An 11,924-nucleotide genomic window follows, 5' to 3' on the forward strand; every position below is an offset into this window, starting at 1 on the left:
ATGCAGGGAAGCTGGACTCCAGAAGGAGACCTCTTCTGGGTGCCCAGGTGTCCCTTCCTGGCAATGACAACTAAAGGGACAGGGCGGTATGCTTCTTGCACAAAGAGGCAGGAAACATCTGGATAAATGAATTAGCACAAAGCTTAGTCCAGAAATGAAAGGCAGAAGCTGTGGGACAGAGGGGCCCATGACTACAATGGCCAGAAGCAAAGGGGTTCCTTCCTTTCCCTCCTGGTTAAGTACCTGAATCTGGGTCATTTAGTGAGCATCTACCTGGTGCCAGGCATGGTGCTAGTTGCCTTAATTGTGACTTACTCTTCATTTACTCCTCACAGTCCCCCTTTGACATAGGAGTTGTGAGTGTGGAAAGAAGCACAAGGCAATTCCACTGAGTCATTAAGATGATTTACTCAGCCTCATCTCCGCAGCCAACAATCTGCCCAGGGAAGTGGTGACTAAAACAGAAAATAGGCCATGGCCCTTCCATTTATAGAACTTGCAATAAAAACACTCCCGTTGCTGAATTGCACAAACTAGTCTCAGAAAAGAAAAAACATTTTTTTTTTCAGTGTGAGTATTCAAACTTGGAGCTTTTTAGCGACCAGTCAGGATCTAAATGGAATTCAAATGCATTTCTATGGCATTGGATTCAACAGAGAAAAGCATTTGGAACAAGGAGAGAAATAAACTTTTCATCCCAGTTGAGATCCATGTAGACAGCCTCTAAAAGTGTTCCCCCACCTGTTATTTAGTTAGGCTAAGAACTCATTGAGCTCACACAGCTGGGAGAAAAATTAAATATCAGAAAGGAATTTTCCCCTATTTTTGAATTCATCCATTCAAGTTCAACCACTTCCTATGATAAAACCAGGGTTAAATCTGCACTTCATAATTTTAAAACCTAAGTCAGATCATGGCATTTCTCTGCTCAAAACCCTCTAAAGCCTCACCACACCCCTAAAAACCAAAATTCTCCCAAAGGAACCCCACATAGTCTATTCCCCATTGCCATATTTCTCTCTCTAACCTCATCAGGTTTCTTCCTTTCTTTTTTAACACAATTCTGCAACTAAGAAAAGGTTGCTCTTTGCAGTACCCCGAATTCCCCCACCTCTTCCTGTTTTCTCCATCAGGAGTCAGCAAATACAACTGTGTGGGTGGACCGAATGCCCGTTTTTGTATGGCCTATAAGGTAAGAATGGTGTTTACATTTTTAAATGGTTGAAGAAAAAAAAGAAGAAAGCTACTATTTCATGATGTGCGAATTAGATGAAATTCAAATTCCAGTTTCAGCGAATAAAATTTTCTTGGCACACAGCTGAGGCCGTTTCAAGGGATCCACACCACACGTCAGCAGATTTGCAAAGTAACTGGATACAAACAACGTATTTCTCAAAGTAACACATGGGTTTGTCCATCACACACACGGAAATAACAAATACACTTAAATCCTCTGCAAAAGAGAGATAAGGATGGTAATCAAGTTACCTCACATTTGGACAGCACTTTACAGTTTACAGTCTAATCCATTTTGTCCTCATAACAGCCCTATGAAGCAGGAAGCACGGAAATGACTCCATTTCACAGATAAGGCAACTGAGCATCAGAGAGGTTCCAGCACTGGCCTAAGGTTTCCCAGCTTTAGATGTCGATGTGGGCCTAGGACTCAGGGCGAGGATGCCTAGACCAGCGAGTACTCTTTCACAAATGCCCTTCCAGGGAAAAATTCATGGTTGTGTAAAAGATAATGGTTTGACATCATTTAGTAGAACTATGATTTTTGTTGAGCAGATGAGATCTAGTACTATCAGATCAACTCTAATGTTAACGTCACGTGGTTGTGATAGCCAAGATGAATAATTTTCTGAATCATTCATGTGTTTGTACCTACAATAAAATGGTTTCTACCTTAGTTCTGCCCTGCCTTAATTTTAAGTCACTGACACAGAGAAATGACACTCTGATTAGATTTCACTGACTCATATCTTACTACCAGGATTCACATAGGGGCATCTGTAATCAATTCATTATTTAAACTTACAATCTGTTATCTTACTGAAATGAAAATATATCTTTTATTTATTTAATATATTTTATTTAATAAAATACATATTTATTCTTCTGGCTGTGGACATTAGCCTAGCTCTGTTTTTTAGCCATAAATAATATGTTCTCTTTTATACCATTTCAATAGCAGTAAAAATGATAAACTTCACAGGTTGTTTTTTTTGTTTGTTTGTTTTTAATCTTATAGTTTAAAGTGAAGGGAAAGGCATTCTCCCTCCCTGGGGGAATAAAATCAAACTTTGAAAAGCTAAATAAAATCCTTTATTTTAAAATAAAACTTAATTTTATTGGGAACAACCCCTCTACTGCATTACGCTTTTTAGTTAAGAATTTATTTATGTTTTATTTTAGAGTGTTTTTTTTAACTGAAGTACAGTTAGTTTACAATGTTGTGTCAATTTCTGGTGTACAGCATAATGTTTCAGTCATATGAGAACATATATATATTTCTTTTCATATTCTTTTTCATTTTCATCGTAGGTTACTATAAGATGTTGAATATAGTTCCCTGTGCTATATACAGTGTGCACTGGTTTATCTATCTTATATATAGTAGTTAGTATCTGCAAATCTTGAACTCCCAATTTATCCCTCCATCCCCTCCTACCCATGGTAACCGTAAGTTTGTTTTCTATGTCTGTGAGTCTGTTTCTGTTTTCTAAATAGATCCTTTCTAAATCATGAGGCAAACAGCCCAACGGTCTGTGTTTCTAATCACTATGTCTTCCATATAGTACAGAACTTAGTTACTGCATCAGCATCACTTCTGTGGGAAAGCCCGAGCCTTCGGTACAGGGTGCACCCAGGCCCAGGGGGTGAAGACCCCCACTGAGCTCTGCTCCATCCCACTGCACCCAGGGGAAGGACATATAAAGTTCTGATGACAGTAAACACGGGGCCGTCAGAGGGACATGAGGTCCTAAGTGAACGTGGTGCCAAAACATGCTGACAGGTGCCACCCATGGAGGGAAGCGGAGGGTCACCACCCTCCTCCCCGCGCTGGTGCGCCGTCCTGTGTGTAAAACAACAGCCGCACGGTTGGTTCGGAAGCTTCTCTGTTTGTCTCCACGTGCGTCGCTCACCGGCTCCTCCCAGGAGTCCTACGGAGGAGCTTCTCGCATCCTCACCTTACGCTTGAGAAAACCAAGGCCAAGAGGACCCGTCATCCCGCAAGTGGGGGTGGCAGGGCCGGTGCTGCCGAGCTGGGGCTGCGGGTGCGACGCCGAGAGGGTACCGCGTGCTGAGGGCAGACGGTTGGGCAGTTCGGCTTCACCTCCCCGAGCCTCAGTTTCTCCACCTCCAGAGCCTTTGGCACGTCTGATTATGGGGATTAAATAAGACTACATCATCTTTACTATTCCCTCCTCACTCTAAGATTATTCTGTAAATATATTTCTATTTGTAGAAAAATTGACTACCTGGTCCTTGATCTAATCACTCCTTGCTTTTCATTTCTCACAAGAAAAGAAGTCAAAGTCATAGGACTTTCTGTTAATTTATAACCTCAGTTGACTAGGTCATGTGTGGCTGCATGTACAATAAGACAGCAAGGAGAAGGAATCAGCGTGGTCTGCAGAGGTCTTGGAGGAGGTGAGATCTAAATGTCCTCTGTAAGACGCACTTGCAGGAAGATGGGAGGGTGTTTCAGGAAGAAGGAAACATGAGGGGCTAGGAGTCCTGGCTACACACGGGGCTTCATGAGATGCAGGCTGCTGGGACAGAGTCTGGAAGGGGAGCCAGGGAGGCTGGGTGCCGGGAGGAGCCAGGATAGAGATGGTTGGCCCGCCAGGCTACAGTGAGAATCGATGCAGGAGCCCAGGGGAAGGTATAGGAGACTGATCTGGCCAACTGTCCAGAAGCCTGTTTCATTCAGTACAGAATAGGTCCTGAGGGTTCAGGCTTAGGAAATCATGTTCTTAGTTTTACATCCTTCTTCTGTTTTGATTAGATGTTCTGTAATTGCTTCATAAATTCCCAAAACTGTAAACTGTAACAACAGAAAACACTATAAACCCATACAATGAACATGTTGGAACCAATGGTTTTTCTTGAGCATTAATTTAACAATTAGATAAATATAAGTACTCCCAAGAATTTTGCTTAGTGGCTGAACTCCCACCTGTTCCTTACTCTTTCCTTCTGTGTCTCAGTTTCTGTCTCTCTGATCACTGGATTTCTTCTATATTTCTACTTTTTTTTTTAATATAAAAACTATTTCAAATACTTTTCCAACATGTGTGGGATACAAACAAATTATTATTAAATCTCTCTAGAGATGTGATCTTCAATACCTTATTATACTAAATAATGACAAAATAGGCTTACATACATGCAGCTCTTTTGAACAGAGGATCTGAAGTCCTTTGTAAACCCAATTTATTAAACCTAATTCAAATTAATCCCTGCAGTTGCTGTATAGAGTTTTAAGGATTAAAAAGGTGGGGTTTTTTGGGTTAACGTGTATTATTTTATTTGAGCTGCAAAACTCCTGATGGTGAGCTCCCCCAGTACCTAGCATAGTGCCTCTGACCTAAGTAGATTCTCAATAAATAAGTATACTTGTTGAAAAAAATGAATGATTAAGTCAGAAATAATTCTGTGAGCAGAAATATGTACTGATTCTCATTTCACTGAGGAAGAAACAGCGTTGCGCTGGAGTCATTATGAGACACACTGGGACCTGAGACCCTTTACTGCAGCGCTTGCACCTGGACAAACGTCTAGTCTCGAGCAACAAAACACAAGAAACTATCAGGGACTAAAAATAACTACATGCATGTACAGTTGGGACAGATTATGAACAACAAGATACAAAAAGGTGCTACCAAGGGGTTGGGCAGACCATCTAAACCACCCCTCCAGCCCAACCAACCAATCCGCCCCTATCCTCACCCCATTTAAGGAACCAGCTCATCATCCCCCTTCAGGGAGCGAGCAAGGGCATCTGACACTTGTTTTTGTTCCCTCCTGCTTCAGCTCTAGTCCCCATAAAGCCGTGCCTGAATTCCTTATCTGGCCACTTATCAATTTCTATTAATTAAAGAGTCCAAGGACCCTGATGGGTAACAATTAGGACCTGCTTAGGAGAGCCAAGGGCACGTATTTCTTCCCAGCTTCACTTAAATGACTTCACCTTGGCAGCTTGAAACTGGCCACGGTGGGAGCATTTACACCAAGGAAATCAGCAAAAACTGTAAGTCGGCGCCTCTTCCCCTCCATTCCTTGAGAGCCAGTTTTAAAATACTTGCCAGTTTACCGCTGAAATTAGGAATCCCACTGGGTAGGTGACTTGACTGACGTTAAACTGCTGGCTAAGAAGTTAAGCCCAGGCTCCAGGCCCTAAGACGAGAGGCCATTAGGGAAAATGATGAGTAAAGGACGGGAGGGTAGCCAACTTCTGAGTCTGCAGCATAGTTCCGTACATGACAGAAAATGTATCTCCAGAGACGTGAAACACAGCAAGTCCTTTTATAGTGATGATGAAGGGATAGAGCATGAAGACTGGCTGAGCCAGTGAGAGGAGCTTTCTGCGGCCAGTGTGGACAGCCTGTGACGGCGGCCAGACGCTGTGCTCAGCACTTCTCACGTGTTATTGCATCTGTAGTCAGTTCTCACAGCACCCTTCCAGGCAGGAATTACCATGGGGCGCAGAGAAGTTGGGTCACTTGCTTAGATCCCGTGGCCAGTAGGAAGCTAGGTCAGGATTCCACCCCATTTCTCTAGCAGCCCAGGCTTGCATTAATGCTCACTGGTTTCAGAACACACAGCATGGGGTGTGTGTGAATTCATGGGGCAGGGTCTGTGCAGGGTCTCTGAGGACGCTTCCTCCCTAGCAGAATTGAGAGAGAGCAGATTAAGCTGAACCACCCAAGCCTGGCACTATGTGGTTACACTTCGGTGTGTCAGGCGTTAGGCCATTCTGTTATCAAACCTCATTTCCTGATTATTCCTGTGCTCTCTTGCTGTTGGGTTTTGGTTGTCTTTCCACCGTTAATAAAACTCACTCTCCTCACTGAGTTTTTCCCATAAATATGCTTCTCCCCTGTACTACCTCTGCCTTATGTCTCCCTCCTAAGTCTGACATGCAACCCGCTACTCTTCTCATTTTCAAGCCCATCACCTTAATGTCACCGTATTTTTCCCCTAATAGTTTCTGTATCCCCTGTTTGCTCTGCAAATCAAATTCTTACCTTCCTTCCTTTAAAGCAGCTACTGTCTTGTTCACTATCTTCATTTTGGCCAAGTGACCGTTATCAGTGTTCTCTGTGTTTATTTTCAACCTGATTCAAAATCTTCATGCACTTTCTCCCAATAAAATAACAGTATTTTATTCTGAACCGTAAAAACTTCTGATCTTTTTTCTTCCTTCAAGGCCTTCCTTGGGGATCCAGTCTGCTCTAGGAAATTCTGCCAGATGAACAAAGGGACCTCCCAGACTGCTGCCCTCTTTCCCTGTGTGGGTGCACAGTGTGGGCACCAGGGCAGGCATTCTGGGCTGCCCTGCTCGCCCACATCTCTCTTCCACATCCTCTCCCATCCTCCCACCAAAAGCCTCAGATCCTCTCACCAATCTCCTTATTTTGAGATTGTTTATTCATGTGGTATGTTTATCTGTATGTAAAATTATGTAAAGTTTTGTTTGTGTGCATGTGTGCATGTGTACATGTGGTGTGAGTACCAGTCTGCAGTTCGTGGGGTAGGATATGATCCTATGTGTTTTTCAAGTGCAAGTCTGACACGGGAACCTGGGTGGGCATGGCTCAGCTTGAACCTGGAAGGAATAAAAGCTTGTGTGAACATTCGCACGTATACACAGTACATACTATCAGCCTGCTTTGGCTCTGGATTTCTCACTGGCGTGGGTAGAGCAAGGGAGCAGATATGGGCCCTACTAACCAAGAGTCAGCTTATTTGTGGTCTAATGTCAATGGATTTGTAAACTATGGACTATAAAATTATTACTTTCTGTGATTTGACTGAAAATACAGCATTTTATACTCTGAGGCAAAAACTGTGTATTTTGCACTGGGATGAAATAATGTGAGTTCTGAGCCATGTCCTGTGTGGCATCCACAGTAAGATGGAAGTATTGAGAAAAATGTGATGTGCTTAAAAAAACAATCACAATCAAAAACCACTTTCATTTTGCTTTGTAATAACTGAATGACATGAGAGACAGCTTTTCTGGGGGTGGGAATAGGGTGGAGGGAGAGAGTCTTCTCCTTGTAAGTTGGCAGATAGGTTTACCTAGACAAAGTTCCTCTTTAGACATGCTTGCTGATTACTGTAGTCGATCCTTTTATCTCCTTTCCTCCCCTGTTCTCTCTTTCTCCCTCCTTGATGGCAAAAGTTGCCACTTCAGATCCCCTTCCCCATCCTCACCCCATTTCCCTCCTCCAGCTGTGTCAGTGTCAGGGAGGAAGGGCAGGTGAGGAGCCCAGGGACAGGACCTAGAACCAATCAGCTGCTTCTGAGCTGCCACCGAGTCTGGAATTTATGGCGATTACATGGTTAACCTCATGTCTCAGTGCCTCAGTTTCTTCTTCTGCAAAATGGGGAGATTATTTCTCCCTCATAGGTGGTTGTGAGGCTTAAAGGGTCACTATACGTGTAAAGCATTCAGAACAGAGGCTGGTGCACAAGAAACACACCATGTTAGTAACTGCTGCAAGACTGGGCAGAAGGAGAAGTTTGTTTCTTAAGTAGGCAAGAATAAAACTGACAAGAATCAGTATTTTAAAAAGCAAGCAGTGCTGTGAACCCAAACAAATATGCCCCAAGAACGAATAAGGGGGGCCAAGCTTAGAAAAGCAAATATTTGACTCCTTCGAGACCTACTTTATATTTGAGCTTTGTTGTTTGTTTCAAATTCTGTTATCATCATACTGGTTACTGGGAATTTTAAATGACTTTTAGCACAACTCCTTTAAAATATAATAATGCTGTACAATCCTTGTGTCACCAGTTTCCTTAGTAAAGACTCAGGACTTTTCTTTGCCTATTTGTTCATTTGGCATTCCACTGCCTTAATTTTTTTATGTCCGTGAATGGAAATCTACTCCCATGTGCAAATTGTGAAGAACGATAGTACTTAGTTTAAGTAGTTGTGAATTTTGTTGCTGAACACACATAGTAGGTCTCGTGGCCAACAGTGAGAAATGGTAACAGAGCCCAAGTTCCCCTCTGTCCCACAACCACACTAAGTTGAAATTTAAAGTCTTCGGACTAACACTGAAATCAAGAACTAACTCTCTAAATGTATTCTTTGTGGAGGGGTAACTCCAAATAGTCCCTAATTGTTGCCCCTTGTGTGAGCTAACGTTTCACAGCTTACATCACAGCCACAAAACACCCAGAGTCAGTGACTGAGTAGCATTCTGTCTTTTGTAGATGAGACAAACAAATTGGAAGTCCTCAAATTTGAATTAACAAATTATATAACAACTGAGAGAACACAATTTTTCACACGTGAAATGTGGGTTATAAATTCAAACTTCAGGCTGTTCCTTCCTTCTTAGGCGCAGAGGGGAAGCAATTACCATTAAACGGGAACCATGAATACTTCTCAGCACCAGTTGCTATGATGAGTTTCCTGAGAAAAGTCTGCAAAATTGAAATTACAAGCTTTCCAGTAAATTCTGGATGATTTGTGATTTCTTTTAACATGCCCGTTTGGCTCCTGGACTGGGTTTAACAGGGCAAATTTGTTTAATGAGGAATATAGATCATCAGAAGAAGCAAGGAAAAGACAAGACTTAGAATGTGGAAATCAACGTAGCATTAAGAATTTGCAGGTAAATTTTATCTTTCTTTCTTTTGCCATCCGGACAAGAGCCAAAAATTGTCCTCTGTGAGACTTGAAAGGTTAAAAATATAAAATACAAAGTAGTACAACTGATTTTTACTGTGGCTTCCAAGAGAATCCTCATCAGCTCAAGGTCGTAGCTTTTAAACCTGCCACTTTCATCTTTAATACTGATGATTCATGAAGTATTTTGAGTATCAGATTGATTTTTTTAATGAAAACCCCAGTCCTTTTCCCTAATTTATATGAAACTGTTCAGACTAGAATAAGAGACCTGAAGTTTGAGCGCATTTCCATAGAGTGTATGTCCCGTATCAGGACAGAGGGGCAGGTTTCATGACAATACTGCATTTCCCCAACAAGGAGGAACCTGGAGTCAGAATGGAATGATCAAATGACTTAGTTTTTTTTTTTCTGACAGTCATATAACATCTTCTAATTCTAGTCCCCTAATTTTTCTTTGGATTATAGTATCTCCTTTATGGAACTTTGGGGTTTGTTTTTGTTTTGGCCATGACGAAAAGCTGAGATGATTACTTTACAGTAGGAGAGAACTTTGGATCCCCCTACTGGTGATTTCTTCAAATTGCAAGTCTCCACTCTGGTTTCTGGAATCCGTTTAGTGGGTTACCATCAGAATTTTTTTAAATGAAAATATGGATTGCATATAGGAACTGTAAATGTTTCTTGGTAAAACTTTGTTCCCATTATGTGTTTATGAATGCAGAGTCACGACTGATTTCCAGCACCAGTGGGCCACCAGCAGCAGGATGGGATTAGGGTGAGGGGACTCAGGCTGGCTAAGTGCAGAGATGGATCCCGTGTCTATGTAAAATTTTGAGATTTTGTTCATCAAGGAGTTTTTGCATTACTTTAAAAAAAGGTTTTCTTTAAAATATTATTTATTTTGATTACTGCTCTTTTCTATGCCTTCTTAAACTTTGTGCCCAAAATGAGTGCCTCACTTGCCTCTCCCTCACCCGGACCTTGCCGTCAGTGTGTCTACAGAGGGAGCGGAGAGGGTTGGCCAGCCTGGGGAATTCCTGAAGAGGAAGCACATGCGGGGTAAGACGTTGACATGTGTGTGATGTCTTCTTTCTCTGTGGGGCAGGAGGTGAAGTCATCAGCTAAGTGAGGAGGACAGGCCTTGGGCAGGGGGGAGATTTAGCATGGCTGGTGAAGAGCCTGGGAGAGGGAGCAGGTCCAGGACAAGTGGAGGCCCGTCACTCAGCACCAAGGACTCTGCTCACAGCTGGATATCACCGTGTGTACTGATGCTGTCTGCCTGTGACTTAGGCTTCCTGACAGCCCTGGAAGTGTTGTAGGAGTCTAGAGGGAGGGAATGACCCATGGTCTGGGGTTGCTGGGGTGGAAGGACGGGAACCAGGGAGAGGAGGGCAGAGGTGCCAGGTGATTCTGCATCTGAGACAGGGAGGTGGGTAGAGGAAAGGTCAGGGCACTGCTGGGTGGACAGGGGTGTTAGGGGGCAGGTCGCAGGTGTGCAGAGCATTCTGGATGAATATTTAGAGGTTGTGATTGAAAAGGGAGTGGACTGGAATTTGAAATTTCAGAGGAAATGCAGTTCTAAGTGATGCCACATAAATGACTTTCTTGATGTAAGTTGTCTTGAGTGTGTGGGAGGGAACGTGAACAAAATGGCATACACACCATAAAACAAGGGTTCCTGAGACTTCTGAGTGTTGTACGTCTACTAAGTAAGATGTGGAAATATAGTTTCCCTCAGGTTAGATGTTTTTTGTATATTACAACAACGGCCAGAAACAGTGGTCGAGAAACATATGGATGGACACAAAAATATGTGCATTTTGAATTCAAACCTGCTGGCTTTCTCTAGTCAACACAACTCAGCCTTCAGCTCCAGGGTCAGTGTTGCTTCTCCTCCTGGAAGATGCCTTTCCCCTCGACCTGGCCCCCACCTTGAGACCCCCATGCTCCCAGCACAGCCCTCACTCTTTGCTCCACGTCTGTCTTCCCACTCTTCCCGCTCCAGCTCCACGACGGCCTTGTCCATCCCGCCTTCCAACTGTTTCCCTCTCCCTTTGTTACCCCTCAATTTTCTCATGAACTAGCCCTTTAAGATGATTCCTTTTTTCTTTGCCTCCTCCCTCTTCTCCTTCCCCTGAGTTTACTGTTCCTCCAGGCCTCTCTGTTCACCTCCCCCAACCGCCCCCAACCCAGAGTGTTCACAGCAGCTCTGCTCAGGGTGCCCACCGGCCCTTCAGTCCCATCTGCCTCCAGTGTCAGCTCACCCACTGCACTTCCCCACCTGTCATCTCTCCAACACTGCAGTCAATACAAGCCTAAAACCAAACATCTTCCCACCTCTCTCCTAACTCAGGAAACAAATTTTCCCTCATTTGTCAGTAATGGTTTGTCATTGGAAATACTGAACAATCTATAATAGGAATAGAAAAGAGTTTTATTTGAGCCAAACTGAGGACTATCTTTTAAGGACTGAAAGCCGTTCCTTCGATATGTAATCATCAGGAAGGATAGAATCCTAATGTCAAGACTGACAGCTGGCAAACAGGGCTGTCTAATTACATTTACACTGGCTCACTCTTACCCATTTTTTGTGATTTTTCACTTCCCTGACTCTACTTGAACCCCTACTCACCCAGTCGGCTCTGCACAGATCAGGGTGGAGCTCAGCTCGTTCCCCTACTGTCAGTGGTTACTGAACAAAATCTGTGTCCACCGCTTTAACTAATGTCTAACTTTACCTTTGACACCTGAAACAACAATTGTCCCCCTGCCTGCAACCACCTAAGTCCCACTGATCCTCAGGTTGTTCTGAAATCCTGTGACTCATCCCACCTTGGCTGATCTCTGCTCCTGGGGACACCCCTATGGGGCCTGCTGTTGGTGTTGCCCGCGTCAGCACTGACCTGCCTGGACCTTACAGTGATGTGCTGATTTTTTCTGTGATTTTGTTTTTGACTCCAACTAATTGTCTCCAATACTCTGAAGCTGAAGGCCCTATAGTTCATTATTTTCATTGACTAGGATGAGAACTTACATAGAAAGTACT

General features: G+C 43.3%; 1 long non-coding RNA gene across 3 annotated transcripts; it reads left to right on the top strand.

Annotated features, from left to right (window-relative positions):
- Positions 1 to 4,765: 4,765 nt before the first annotated feature.
- On the top strand, positions 4,766 to 11,857 carry LOC116664845. 3 transcript variants are annotated; one of them, XR_004321333.1, is made up of 4 exons: positions 4,766 to 5,260; positions 6,440 to 6,668; positions 8,586 to 8,861; positions 9,600 to 11,857. It is a non-coding gene; the product is annotated as an uncharacterized LOC116664845 (long non-coding RNA). The 3 variants fall into 3 exon arrangements; XR_004321328.1 differs by lacking the exon at positions 6,440 to 6,668; XR_004321329.1 differs by lacking the exon at positions 4,766 to 5,260 and having other exon boundaries at positions 5,492 to 6,668.
- The last annotated feature ends 67 nt before the right edge of the window (positions 11,858 to 11,924 follow it).

The sequence above is a fragment of the Camelus ferus genome, chromosome 1 (assembly GCF_009834535.1).
Source record: "Camelus ferus isolate YT-003-E chromosome 1, BCGSAC_Cfer_1.0, whole genome shotgun sequence".
Taxonomy (NCBI): Eukaryota; Metazoa; Chordata; class Mammalia; order Artiodactyla; family Camelidae; genus Camelus; species Camelus ferus.